The sequence below is a fragment of the Eublepharis macularius genome, chromosome 15 (genome assembly GCF_028583425.1).
Source record: "Eublepharis macularius isolate TG4126 chromosome 15, MPM_Emac_v1.0, whole genome shotgun sequence".
Lineage (NCBI taxonomy): Eukaryota > Metazoa > Chordata > Lepidosauria > Squamata > Eublepharidae > Eublepharis > Eublepharis macularius.
Genome location: NC_072804.1, coordinates 16,105,618 through 16,117,635, shown reverse-complemented (window position 1 = coordinate 16,117,635; position 12,018 = coordinate 16,105,618). Strand labels below are relative to the sequence as shown.

General features: G+C 46.2%; 1 protein-coding gene across 1 annotated transcript in view; it reads right to left on the bottom strand.

Moving 5' to 3' along the window:
- Positions 1 to 12,018, bottom strand: part of KCNIP4 (potassium voltage-gated channel interacting protein 4) — a 408,354-nt gene that overhangs the window by 395,401 nt on the left and 935 nt on the right. The window lies entirely within an intron of this gene.

Below are 12,018 nucleotides of genomic sequence, written 5' to 3'. Positions count from 1 at the left end.
TGCTGCCAACTGGAACAGCTCCCTGCCCTCCTCCAAATGACAGCCTTTCAAATATTTAAAGAGAGCAATCATGTCCCCCCTCAACCTCCTCTTCTCCAAACTAAACATTCCCAAGGCCCTCAGCCTTTCCTTGTAGGGCTCAGTCTCCAGACCCCTGATCATCCTCGTCGCTCTCCTCTGCACCCATGTTGTTGCCCAAGCACACAGTTTAGAGAGATCCCCCTGTAGCTCTTCACAATCCGTCTTAGTTTTCACCATCCTGAATAATATGGTATTGTCTGCAAACTCAGCGACTATTCTTCCAATTCCAGGCCTTTGCTACATGGGCGATTTACAATGCAATCCTAAACAGAGTTAGCCCAGTCTACGCCTACTGACTTCAATGGGATTAGACTGGAGTAACTCTTCTTAGGATTGCACTGCTGCTACTCTCTTTTTGAGTGTTCGCTCCTCAAGTCCCAGGTTCCTTTGGGCCATCTCCCTTTCCACATGCCACTTTTAATCTTGGTCTGGGAGCCGTCTTTCTTCTCTGCACCGCTATGAAATAAAGAAGGTGCAGACGTGATGAGGTGCAGACGTCGTCGTTGGCATCACTGCTGGTATTACCAGTGCCATAACATCACCACCCCCTTTTATTTTATTTTATTTTTGTGTATGCCCAATCACGTTATTACTTTATCACATTACAAAGTTACAACATTATGATGACCAAAGGCGCACAGCACTAAGGCGTCAGCAGTGGAAAACAAAAACAAAAACAAAAGAGGAAGTGAAAGGAAACCCAACATGGCGGTGATGCAGTGTTGGGGGAAAAAAGACACATCTTCGGAGAGGAGGGGGACGAGGGGAAGGAGGAGGGGAAGGGAGAGGGAGGAGCTGAGCGGAGGGTGGAGAAACCGACCAAGCAAGAAGGGGCCTGGGGAGGGGGGTGGAACAGAAGGCAGAGGCAGGAAACCTGAAAGTTCTGCACCATTGAAAAAACTGATCCAATACTGCATTGAGAAAAACATCAGGGAATAAGTGCACTCAGAAAAGTGAAAGAGAAACCTTGAAAACACTGCATGCCAAATTTGGGGAGGGGGAGGAGCAAAAATTGTTTGTACAGATGCAAAGGTAAAAGATCAAGTCCTTTATCAAAAGTCCAAGAAGAAAAGCAAAAGAGGTACGCCATTGAACCAGGGCCTTCTACGGAGAGGTGCCACTACTGGAAAAGCCCTGCCTCTTACCGCCACCTGCTTCACATCTGCACTGGGGGCACAGCAGACTTAAGGTATCATGTAGAAAATTGATATCCCACTTCCCTGTTTTAAAAGAATACTCAAGCTGGATCGCAGCCAATATTGTTTATCGTTTGATTGTTTGTACGGTGCTTTCTAACTTGCCCTTCCAATACACAAGAAGTGCCATATAACAGAATACAATTTCCATAAAACCTTTCAGACATGCACTCAAGGCAGTTTACAAGAAAAAAAATAACTGTAGTTTATGTTCCTTTAAGCCATCACACTGAAAAAGACAACAGTGTAATAGCAGCTGATAATGATTAAATGACACTGTGGTTTTGAGAAGCCACGTTTCCGCCAAATGCTGGATTAAACCAGTAGGATTTTAAATGGTTTTCTGTTTCTCTGTATTATTCATATAGATCTAGGCAAATGCTTTCCCAAAAGACCAAGCTTGACAAGATCTCTTTGGGCAGAGAATCCCACGGAACGGGACGGCCACCCAAGAGGCCTCTCTCTGTTCCTCAACTGGCTTCTCTGCTCAAACGGGGGCCACTTGAACACAAATGTATGACTTTATGGGGAAAAGGCATCACAAGAGAGCAATGAGTCAAAGAAGACATTTGGGAAATATGATCAGTGTCAAACAGTCATTCCTGTCAGGAAAATATAATCACCAAAATGCATAAATTACTAGGAACTATTCACACGACTCCATCAGTATTCCTCACACCATCGGATGCTCACCTCTGCCATTACTGAGTCAATCATTTTTACCTTCCACCAGACTCCGATGCAGCTGCCTTGATAAACATACATTCAGTAGCAGAATAAAGATGGTCATAAAAATTCTCAGCTGCTGCAGTCAGGAGAAAATATTATTTTCAATGTCATTTCAGGGAAAAAAAAATTTCCATCTCTTACTAGGAAAAATGTTTTCATCAGGGCTTTTTTTCTGGGAAAAGAGATGGTGGAACTAAGTGGTGGAACTCGAGACTAGAGATGGGCACGAACAGCAACATGAACTAAAAAATCCCACAAACAGCCCAATCTGCTGTTCGCAAACAAGCTGTCCGTGAGGCCCCATTCTAAACGAACAGGTGGTCATTGCAAGCCTCGTTCATTGCTGTTCATCAAGCCAGACAGTCTGGCACCTGCAATCAATTCCCTTGGCAACTTAGGCAGGGATTGTCTGAACTCTGTCTGAACTCCTGCTGTTGCCCTGGAAACCCCAGTCTAAGCCCAATTTAGCTTCATAGGCAGGTCTTCCTTCCAAGTGTGGACTGGAGCTCCAAATTTGTTACAAAAGGAAAAGACCAGGGGGAGGGGGGCTCCCAGCTCTGGCTTTCAGGGAGAGACAGCTGCTGTTAGAGAGAGAGAGGGTGAGTGCACTGGAGCTTGAATTTGCTTTGTGTGTGGTGGGATAGGGATCTACCCCTTCAGGTTCCAGGGCTGCTGCCAGGCTCTGAGGCCAAGCTATGATTTATTATTGGTACCTTTCCTGCTGGCTGCTCAGGTAGGGTTTCTGGTAGTGGTACAGTAGGGATCTTGATGGCTGGAGGAGAGCCTGCTAGCCCCCACAAACAACGAACAACAAACATGTTTGTGACAGGATTGTGTTCATTGTTTGTGGATGGCAATGAACAATGAACACCAAGTTCGGGGTTTTTTCTGTTCATGCCCATGTCTACTCAAAACCACACAATGACGTCACTTTGGGTCAGCTGGAACAAGGGGGGAGTTTTTTAAAGTTTAAATTGCCCTCGACGAAACTGGTCACATGGCCGGTGGCCCTGCCCCCTGATCTCCAGACAGAGGGGAGTTTAGATTGCCCTCTGTGCCACTCGGCTGCACGGAAGGCAATCGAAACTCCCCTCTGTCTGGAGATCAGGGGGCAGGGCCACCGGCCATGTGACCATTTTAAAGAGGTGCCGGAACTCCATTCCACCGCGTTCCCACTGAAAAAAAGCCCTGGTTTTCATTTAAGGTCTACTTCTATCATTGTGATAAAGAAATGGGAAATTATCTCTTTCCTTGTTCTCAGCTAAAATGCAAGGAAAAAGCCAGAATAATTAACTGTAAAAACCGTAAATTATAAGTCCCAGTATTCACTTTTATATAACCTAGTATTCACTTCTATGAAACATTTTATAAGAATTTTTTCTCAGTTCTGTTTTATTTGTTGTGATCCTTGATCAGCCATATGCCACAAATAAGTCAACAATACATAAAAAGTAACACATAAAAGAACAATATATAAGGGATTTGTATTTCTGTTCAGTGCTTTTTTTCTGGGGGGACGCATACCCCTAAACATTTTGTGAATCTAATGGGAGAAAGTACAAATTTTAAAATGTTCCCTCGTACTGAGAGTACTCCTAAACATTTTTTTAGAAAAAAAGCACTGTTTCTGTTAAATGAAGAAATTGTTAAAATTCTGACCAATTGCAATTCGTTGAGAATGCCAAAGTGCAAAATCTTGCCACATTAATGGTGATTTCGTCAAAATGATGAACAAGGAGAAGAGAAATGTACACATTATCAGATCTTGGACAAGATTAGGGCAGTATGTATTTTCTAAATGTCCTTGTAAAATGAACAGTGCAAATTGACATGTTTGATTGTTTCAACCATGTCAGATTGATAGGGGCAGTATGGCGTATCAGAGCATCTCCCTTCAAGGAGGACTGATAGCAGCATGTTGAAGAGGGCCGACTCGATGATATTTAGGGAACTGTAATATACAGAGGTAGTTCGCTGGGGCAAATTTTGCCTCAGTTCCCAGCTGCCAGAGCAAATTGGGCCCATGCTCTGCCAACTTGAAGGGCTGTATTCCATATCTGTATTTAATTATTCCTTTAGCTCCCAAGAACCCAAGATGCTATAGGGCTGAAAGGGCAAAACCATAAAAGTTATAATTTCGCCTGAATAACTCTCATCCACCCTGAGCAATAATTATCTAGGAGAATTAATGAGGTTGATTCAGAGATTTTTTTTTCCAAAAGATTGTTAGCTAAAGTTCAGGTCAGATATTTCTTGAGATTATGTAAAAAGTTGTAACACTGTACCAATTAATTAATTACTGATTATCTTCTTTTAAAATGGAAAAAAGCCCCTGTGGTTGTGAGGGGTGGGATAGCTGCTAGAGGGTACGGGGATAGACACCAGAATGGTCCAGATTTTCCCATCCGCACAGCAGCCACCCAAATTTTGCTATAATCTTTCCAAAAAACATTGTAAGAAAGCAGGCTTTGGAAAAAACATGTGGGAATGAGGGAAGGTGCAACAAAGCACCATGGATACTATGTCATGGTAGCTGGGTCCCCCCAGGCAGTGGGAGGTCAGGGGGCTTCTCAGAAACATCATCAGATTACTGGTGATGCCCTGATATCGCTCCCCATATATCCGGGAGTGACCCAAGCACATCACTGCAGAATGCCAGAGATGCTCTGATATGTCGGCAAAACACTATGACTGATGCTCACATCATGGCTGTGTGCACAGGGAGTCACATAAGCACATCAGGATGCTGCTGACGCCCCTCCCCCATTTCCCACCATTCTCCCCCCTCCCATTCTCCCCTGCCTGCTGGTGGTGAGGGAATGCCCTGTGCCTGCTGGCAACACGGCAGCCCTGTGCTATGTGGAAGCTGGGGTGGGGTGGGGATCTTAATTCCCATTAACATCAAAGGCACGCCAAAAACTAGGTGTGAGAGTCATCTGGGATTTGCCCTCCACTGCAAATATTTGGTGTCCCCTCACCCCATTTATTTCTAATGCAATATTCTGCCTCATAGATCCAGAGGAGTTAGCCATGTTCGTCTGTAGTTGCAAAATAGTAAAAAGCCCAGTAGCACCTTTAAGACTAACCAACTTTATTGTAGCACAAGCTTTCGAGAATCACAGCTCTCTTAGTCAGATGCACGATGCATCTGACCAAGAGAGCTGTGGTCTTGAAAGCTTATTCTACAATAAAGTTGCATCTGACAAAGAGGGCTGTGGTTCTCGAAAGCTTATGCTACAATAAAGTGGCATGTGATGAAGAGAGCTGTGGTTCTCGAAAGCTTATGCTACAATAAAGTGGCATGTGATGAAGAGAGCTGTGGTTCTTGAAAGCTTATGCTACAATAAAGTTGGTTAGTCTTAAAGGTGCTACTGGACTTAGTAATATTCTGCCTGTTTGCCTCAACTTACACAGGGCGTATTTCCAGTTTTTGTTCAAGTTCTCATGCTGTCTTAAGCTTACATTCCTAAGCCTCACAGTCTGTCACACAGTTTCTGGATTTCAAAATTCTTTCTCCCCTGCAAGTGAGAGGGGTAATGACCAGCGAGAGGGGCCATGATGAGCAGGCCTCTGGAGCGGCAGCCTATAAATTCTCTAAAGCTGCCAGTGTGTGCGGCTTGTTACTAAAATGTGCCCAAGATGTGCCATTTGATTTATGAGGGTTACCAGTCACATGTAGACGGAGCACAATGGACATGAGCCAGGCAAAGTCAAGCACTCCCACGCTTAAATCTCTCCAGGTGAAGAGTTAGGATTGCCAGCCTCCAGCTTGAGCCTGAAGATCTCTCAGAATTACAACTGCTCTCCAAACCACAGAGATCAGTTCCACTGGAGAAAATAGCTGCTGTAGAGGCTGGACTCTATGGAATGACACCCTGCTGAGGCCTCTTCCTTCTCCAAACCCTGCCCTCCCTACACTCCAACCCCCAAATCTCCAGGAATTTCCCAACCCAGAATAGGCAACTGTAGCTGAAGTGGCAGAGTTTATAAGCCCTGAACTTTGCGTAGATTGTACCCAACAGGAATTTTCAGCAGAAATCTAAAACATATCCGGTAAGAAGCGAGTTTAGAATTTTAAAACTGACTAAGCACATGTTTTACATTCCTCTCAAGCTACCCTGGCAAGTTATTGTTGGAAACTAAAGTGGAAATTGCATGAGGGGCTCCTTTTACCTGCAAGTATTTACAGAGGCAATATCTGACCCACAAACAACCACCAATGCCACAGGAGGGACTTGAGGACTTGAACCAAGATGCCTGGAGTCTCTGAATCTGGGACCAGGCCTAACTTGCTGCTACCACCAAACTGTGCGTGTTCAAGATAAAGAGGTCTTTTCAGGTTCAGAAGGGAAACAAGTTGTGCAATATTGGCTCCTCTGATTGGCAGACAAGCAATATCTGGCATCTGCATTGGCCAGGACTAGTATAAGTGCTAGGAAAATAGAGTCGTATCTTCTGCTTGCTATATTAGGCCTGAGAGCCAGTTTTGTGTAGTCGTTAAGAGCGGCAGGACTCTAATCTGGAGAGCCAGGTTTGATTCCCCACTCTTCCACTTGAAGCCAGCTGGGTGACCTTGTCAGTCACAGCTCTCTCAGAGCTCTCTCAGCCCCATCCACCTCACAGGGTGTTTTGTTGTGGGAATAATAACACACTTTGTAAACCGCTTTGAGTGGGTGTTGTCCTGAAGGGTGATATATAAATTGAACGTTACCAGGGCTTTTTTTCAGCAGGAACATGGTGGAACGGAGTTCCGGAACCTCTTGAAAATGGTCATATGGCTGGTGGCCCCGCCCCCTGATCTCCAGACAGACGGGAGTTGAGATTGCCCTCTGCGCCGCTCCAGCAGTACGGAGGGCAATCTCAACTCCCCTCTGTCTGGAGATCAGGGGGTGGGGCCACCAGCCATGTGACCATTTTCTCCGAGGGCAACCCACTGAGTTCCACCACCTCTTTTCCCAGAAAAAAAGCCCTGCATGTTACTATTATTATTATTTAACAGCATGAGGCTGTAGACGAAGTGATGGAATTCTGAGGTGGTAAAATGGGCTGCCACCTCACATTTTAAATGTTTAAATATTTTATGATATTTATTATATTTTAATAAGTTCTAGAGAAGCCCTTTGCATGCTGTTCTAGTTTATATTGTTGTTGTTATATTATATTGTTGTTGTTGTTAATTATTATTATTACTTTATTGTATTTGTATTCTGCTCTCCCCACGAGCAGGCACAATAATTTCCCCCAGCACTCTGAAGTGGCGTGGCCCACTCTACGAGCACTCTGGCACCTCATTTCCACTTAATTCTGCGGCACGTTTTGACCAGTCTTTAGTGGCCTCAGTTTCCAGTTCCAGCCTGCAGACTGCAGGGATCCTGAGCTCACAGCCACCGCTTCCAGATCCAGTTTGAGTTGTGGTCATCCGTGGCTCTGGTATCTTGCCCGGTGTGGCAAGCGTTCTGCAGAAGAGCTCATCGTACCGGACTCCAGCAGAAGCCTCCTCTCTCCGCCCATCCAGGCTCCCCACATTTCTTGAATTTTCTGGCGGAGCACTCCCCCCCCCCGCCCCCGGTCATCAGTAATGTGCAGAATCTCATTTGACAGGGCTAGGAAGCTCAGCGAAGGGTGGGACGCTGACTACTTCAAGGCCCGATGCAGGAAGGGTCCCTTGAGTCGTCATGAATGATCGAACATCATCCTGCACAACAGAAATGTAAAGTGGGGGCAGTCATACAAAGAACGCCAACAACTGGACAGAGATAGGGGATGATGCCAAAATAGGCAGAGCCAACACAAAACCTGGTAAATAGAAGGTGGGGCCAGTGTGGCCCCTGGGAGACAGAAGGGAGAGCCCGGGTGGAAGCGGGTAGGTTGCAGGGTGCGCCTTACGCAATTCAACGAGTCAGAGGCAGAGCCTGAAGAATGTGGAGTTTACTGACTTTTCAGATCCAGACACTGGTGACTTGACAAAGTTTTTACAGGCTGGTCTCATTTTTTCCCCCTAAAATGTATTTGTATTTTTATCTCGCTGTTCTTCCAAGACACTAGGATGAAATATGGCAAATGGCCTGAAGATACTCCGTGAACTTCAAGGCTGAGGAAAGATCTGAATTACAATCTTGCTCGGCTGTCCAACATTCTAGTCTAGTCCAAGAGACACTAACCCATCTTGGCTATCTCGATGCCAAATACAGGCTGCGTGGAAATTCTAGGGTAGGCTGAATTCCCACATGGGGGGCTCCCACAGCATCTAGGAGGAGGAGGATTAAAGCACAACTTTCCAGTTATAATTCAAGGAGCCTGAAATTGTAGGTTCAAGGGCAAAGATATGCTAAGCAGGGGGAAAAGAAGATAGCAGCAGGCAGAAGGCTGGCTGAAAGCAACTTGCAAAAGTACAAAATGTTTTAATCCTGCGTCCAGTCAACGGTCTTAAAACACGTTGGCACAATTCTGCCCACGTGAAGGACTTTTGATTGATTTCAAGGGGAGAGCTGAGCAGTGAAATTTAAAATACTCTTCAGGTTTAGGGTTGTCAGGTGCCCAAGGGCCCAAGCAGGGGTACAGGCAGCTGGTGGGCAGGGGACAGCGGGGTCCTAACCTTCTGTGTGCATGCGCAGCGCATACAGGATCCCACACTTCCCCATCACAACAGAGGAATCCCAGCGTGCAGTAAAACAGAGCGGAGTGAAAACGGCCCCTTTGGAGGGAGTTTTCACTCCACTCATCTTCAGCATGCCCCGGGATTCCTCCATGGCTGGTGTGACGGGGGAAGGCAGGAATGCATACACCTCCGTACCTCCCCTCCAACAGCCAGGTGAGCGGGGCTGGGGGCATGGCAGGTGGTGGTGGGTTTCCCCTGCCCTGGGTGAGGGGATGTAAGGGTTAAAGGGACACTAGTCACCCATGAGCTATCAGTGAATTAAGTTTAAACAATTCCTGTATATTAAGCAGTTTATAATCTATAACAACACCAACATTCAATAAATATATACCGCCCTTCAGGACAACTTAACGGCCACTCAGACCAGTTTACAAAGTATGTTATTATTATCCCCACAACAACCACCACCCTGTGAGGTGGGTGGGACTGAGAGAGCTCTGAGAGAGCTGTGACTGAGCTAAGATCAGCCAGCTGGCTTCAAGCACAGGAGTGGGGAATCAAACCCCCAGATTAGAGTCCTGTCACTCTTAACCACTACGCCAAACTTTAGATTACACCTAAAATTGATATCAGTTAATAAATATGTAGGAAATAAATATTAAATATCAAATATTAAATACAGCAGCACACAATACTCAATAGATGCAAAACAATATTACAAGTCCAACTTATATATACAATCCAACACAATCCAATGGATTGTATATAAAAGTTGGACTTGTAATATTGTTATGCATCTACTGAGTATGTTGTGCCGCTATATTTAATATTTATTGCCTACATAATTATTAACTGATAACAGTTTTAGGGGTCTTTATTGTTACGATATTGAGGAGCATATTGTATGAAATTCACCTTTGAGCATTTTGCAGTGCATAAATTATAAACTGTTTAATCTACAGAAACTGTTTACACTTAATTGACTGATAGCCCACAGGGGACTAGTGCCCTTTTAGTCTTTATGTCTGTACCCATAGTGGCCTCTTTTCGTGACTGGGCGAGGGGATGGCAAGCCTACTTGGGCTGGACTGTGTCTGCCGCAGTGCCGGTGTCGTCATGTCCCCCTCCGACCAGCTCAGACACTCCAACTTAAAAGAGTCCTCAGGGGAGGAGCCAAAGGAGCCTCAGTCCATGGCTGAGGAGGGCTCAGCACAGCAGCGGTTCCTGTTGCTGAAGTAATTGCAGTACCAGAGGCCCCTCTGCCACAGCCTTGTCCCTGGCCCTCGAGACATCCACTAGGCCTCCACCATTTAGGATTCAAAGCCAAGCCTGGAGCCCCCCAGAATCCTCTCCCATTCCAGAGGACTGGCAGAAGCAGAAGGGGTGCCACAGATGAGGCACTGTGCCAGACTGGCTGCCTGTAACCCAACGGTTGAAAGAGAACAGTGCTCTTATAGTAATACTTCCTTGCAGGATCGTGGCCAGGGCTCATTTCGAGGGAGAATGCACAGGAACACAGTTCCAGCAGTTCCCCAAAGAGGTCACATGTCAGGTGGCCCCGCCCACCTGACTCTCAGCCACTTGGGGCCCATTTTGGCCTGGATTGGGGCCGAAACGGCCTGGATCGGGCCTCTGACAGGTGGTGGATCACTCTCCCGCTCATCAGTGGCCTGATCTTGACCATTTTGGGCCCCTTTTCAGCCATTTTAAGCCCCTTTTTGCCATTTTGGGCCCAATTTTGGCCCTGAATGGCCAGGATTGGGCCCAAAACAGCCAGAATAGGTGATATCAGGGGGTGTGGCGTATGCAAATCAGTTATACTAATGACACACTTCCGGTGATGGCATGCCGGAAGTGTGCTAATGAGTTATGCTAATGAGTTCCTCCAGCTCTTCTTCTACGAAATGACCCCTGATCGTGGCCAAAGCATGGCACAGTTTCAGGAACTCCAGCACTCGCCCTCAGTACAGCTAGGCCAAATACCTCCCAGCCTACTTAGGCTGGTGCTGGGAAGTCAGTCTTGCTGGATCCACTGGTCACCAGGCACCAGCCTGGGGTCACCAGCTCCAGCCCCAAAGGTCTGGTGACACATTTAAGGAACTGAGGGGTGCCAACCTCCAGGGAGTGGCTGGAGATCTCCCGGAATTACAACTGATCTCCAGGTGACAGGGATCAGTTCCTCTGGAGAACATGGCTGCCTTGGACAGTGGACTCTTTGGGATGATAACCTGCTGAGATCCAGCCCCTCCCTAAACCCCACCCTTCCCAAGCATCACCGGAAATGACATCATCGTGTGAGGCTTTGTGTGCAGGACAGAAGTATGCTGGGACCACAAGACGGGCAAGCCGCTAGTACCCAGCTTCCCACCAGGATCTGGCACCCCTAATGGGGTCCTAGAGTTTTGTTCCCCCCCAGTCTCCCTTCCTTAGCAGAGTTTAGGTAGGGAGATGCCTAGGGACAGAGATCTGCAAAGAACAACAGGGGACTAAGAGCCAGGGAAGGGGATAGCAGCTAGGGCACATAGCCAAACTGACTACTGCTCTGGCAGTATAGCTACCCCAGACTTTATAGTCCTATTGGATCAGAGAAGACCAATGGCCTTGTGGGATGGGCAGAGCCTGAGAGATCACAAACTTGTCAATGAAATTCTGCATGGCATAGCAGAAGGGGAAGATGACACAGGCCACGACTTCCCAGTTCTCCCAGTTGCTCTGTCAACTACTTAACTTGAATTGCAGCCCAAAGGCAGGTGATGAAACATGCAATTGAGGAAAAACTTATATAACGAAGTGCAATTCTTGTTGAAAATGTTCTAAGAAAGGGTAATCACTCTACAGCTTTGGGGATTTAATGCATGCTTGTCTTAAAAATACTCCATTGCACAAAATTCTGTGATGCTGCCCAAAAGGCTAGTAAAAATACTGGTAAACGATCCCAACAACTCAGATGTGCTTACTAGGAATGGGTACAGTCATCATACAGTTGTGCAACTGATACCATGATGTCTTTTGGTATGATAATGAAAATTAAAGTCAGGGGCTGCTCTGAATCCAACCTTTTTATGCCTTTCTAGAACAGACTCTATAGCAGCCCTAAAAGACCAGACTAGCCCAGTCTCATCAGAGCTCGGAAGATACGCAGGGTTGGTTCTACTTAGATGGGAAACCACCAAATAAGACTGGGGCTGCTATGCAGAGTAAGGCAGTGGCAAACCACCTTTGCTCTTCTCTTGCTTGGAGTTGTTTGTGACTCCATGGCACACGCCATCATATTTTACGGACCTTATTTTACAAAAGTAAGCCATAGATGTACAAACTCATTCGAGATTGACTCACAGTGGCGTCTTTCATTCATATATGCACATGGATATGCAGAAATAAATGTTAACAGTTAGCAGTTTTAACAGCGGTGTT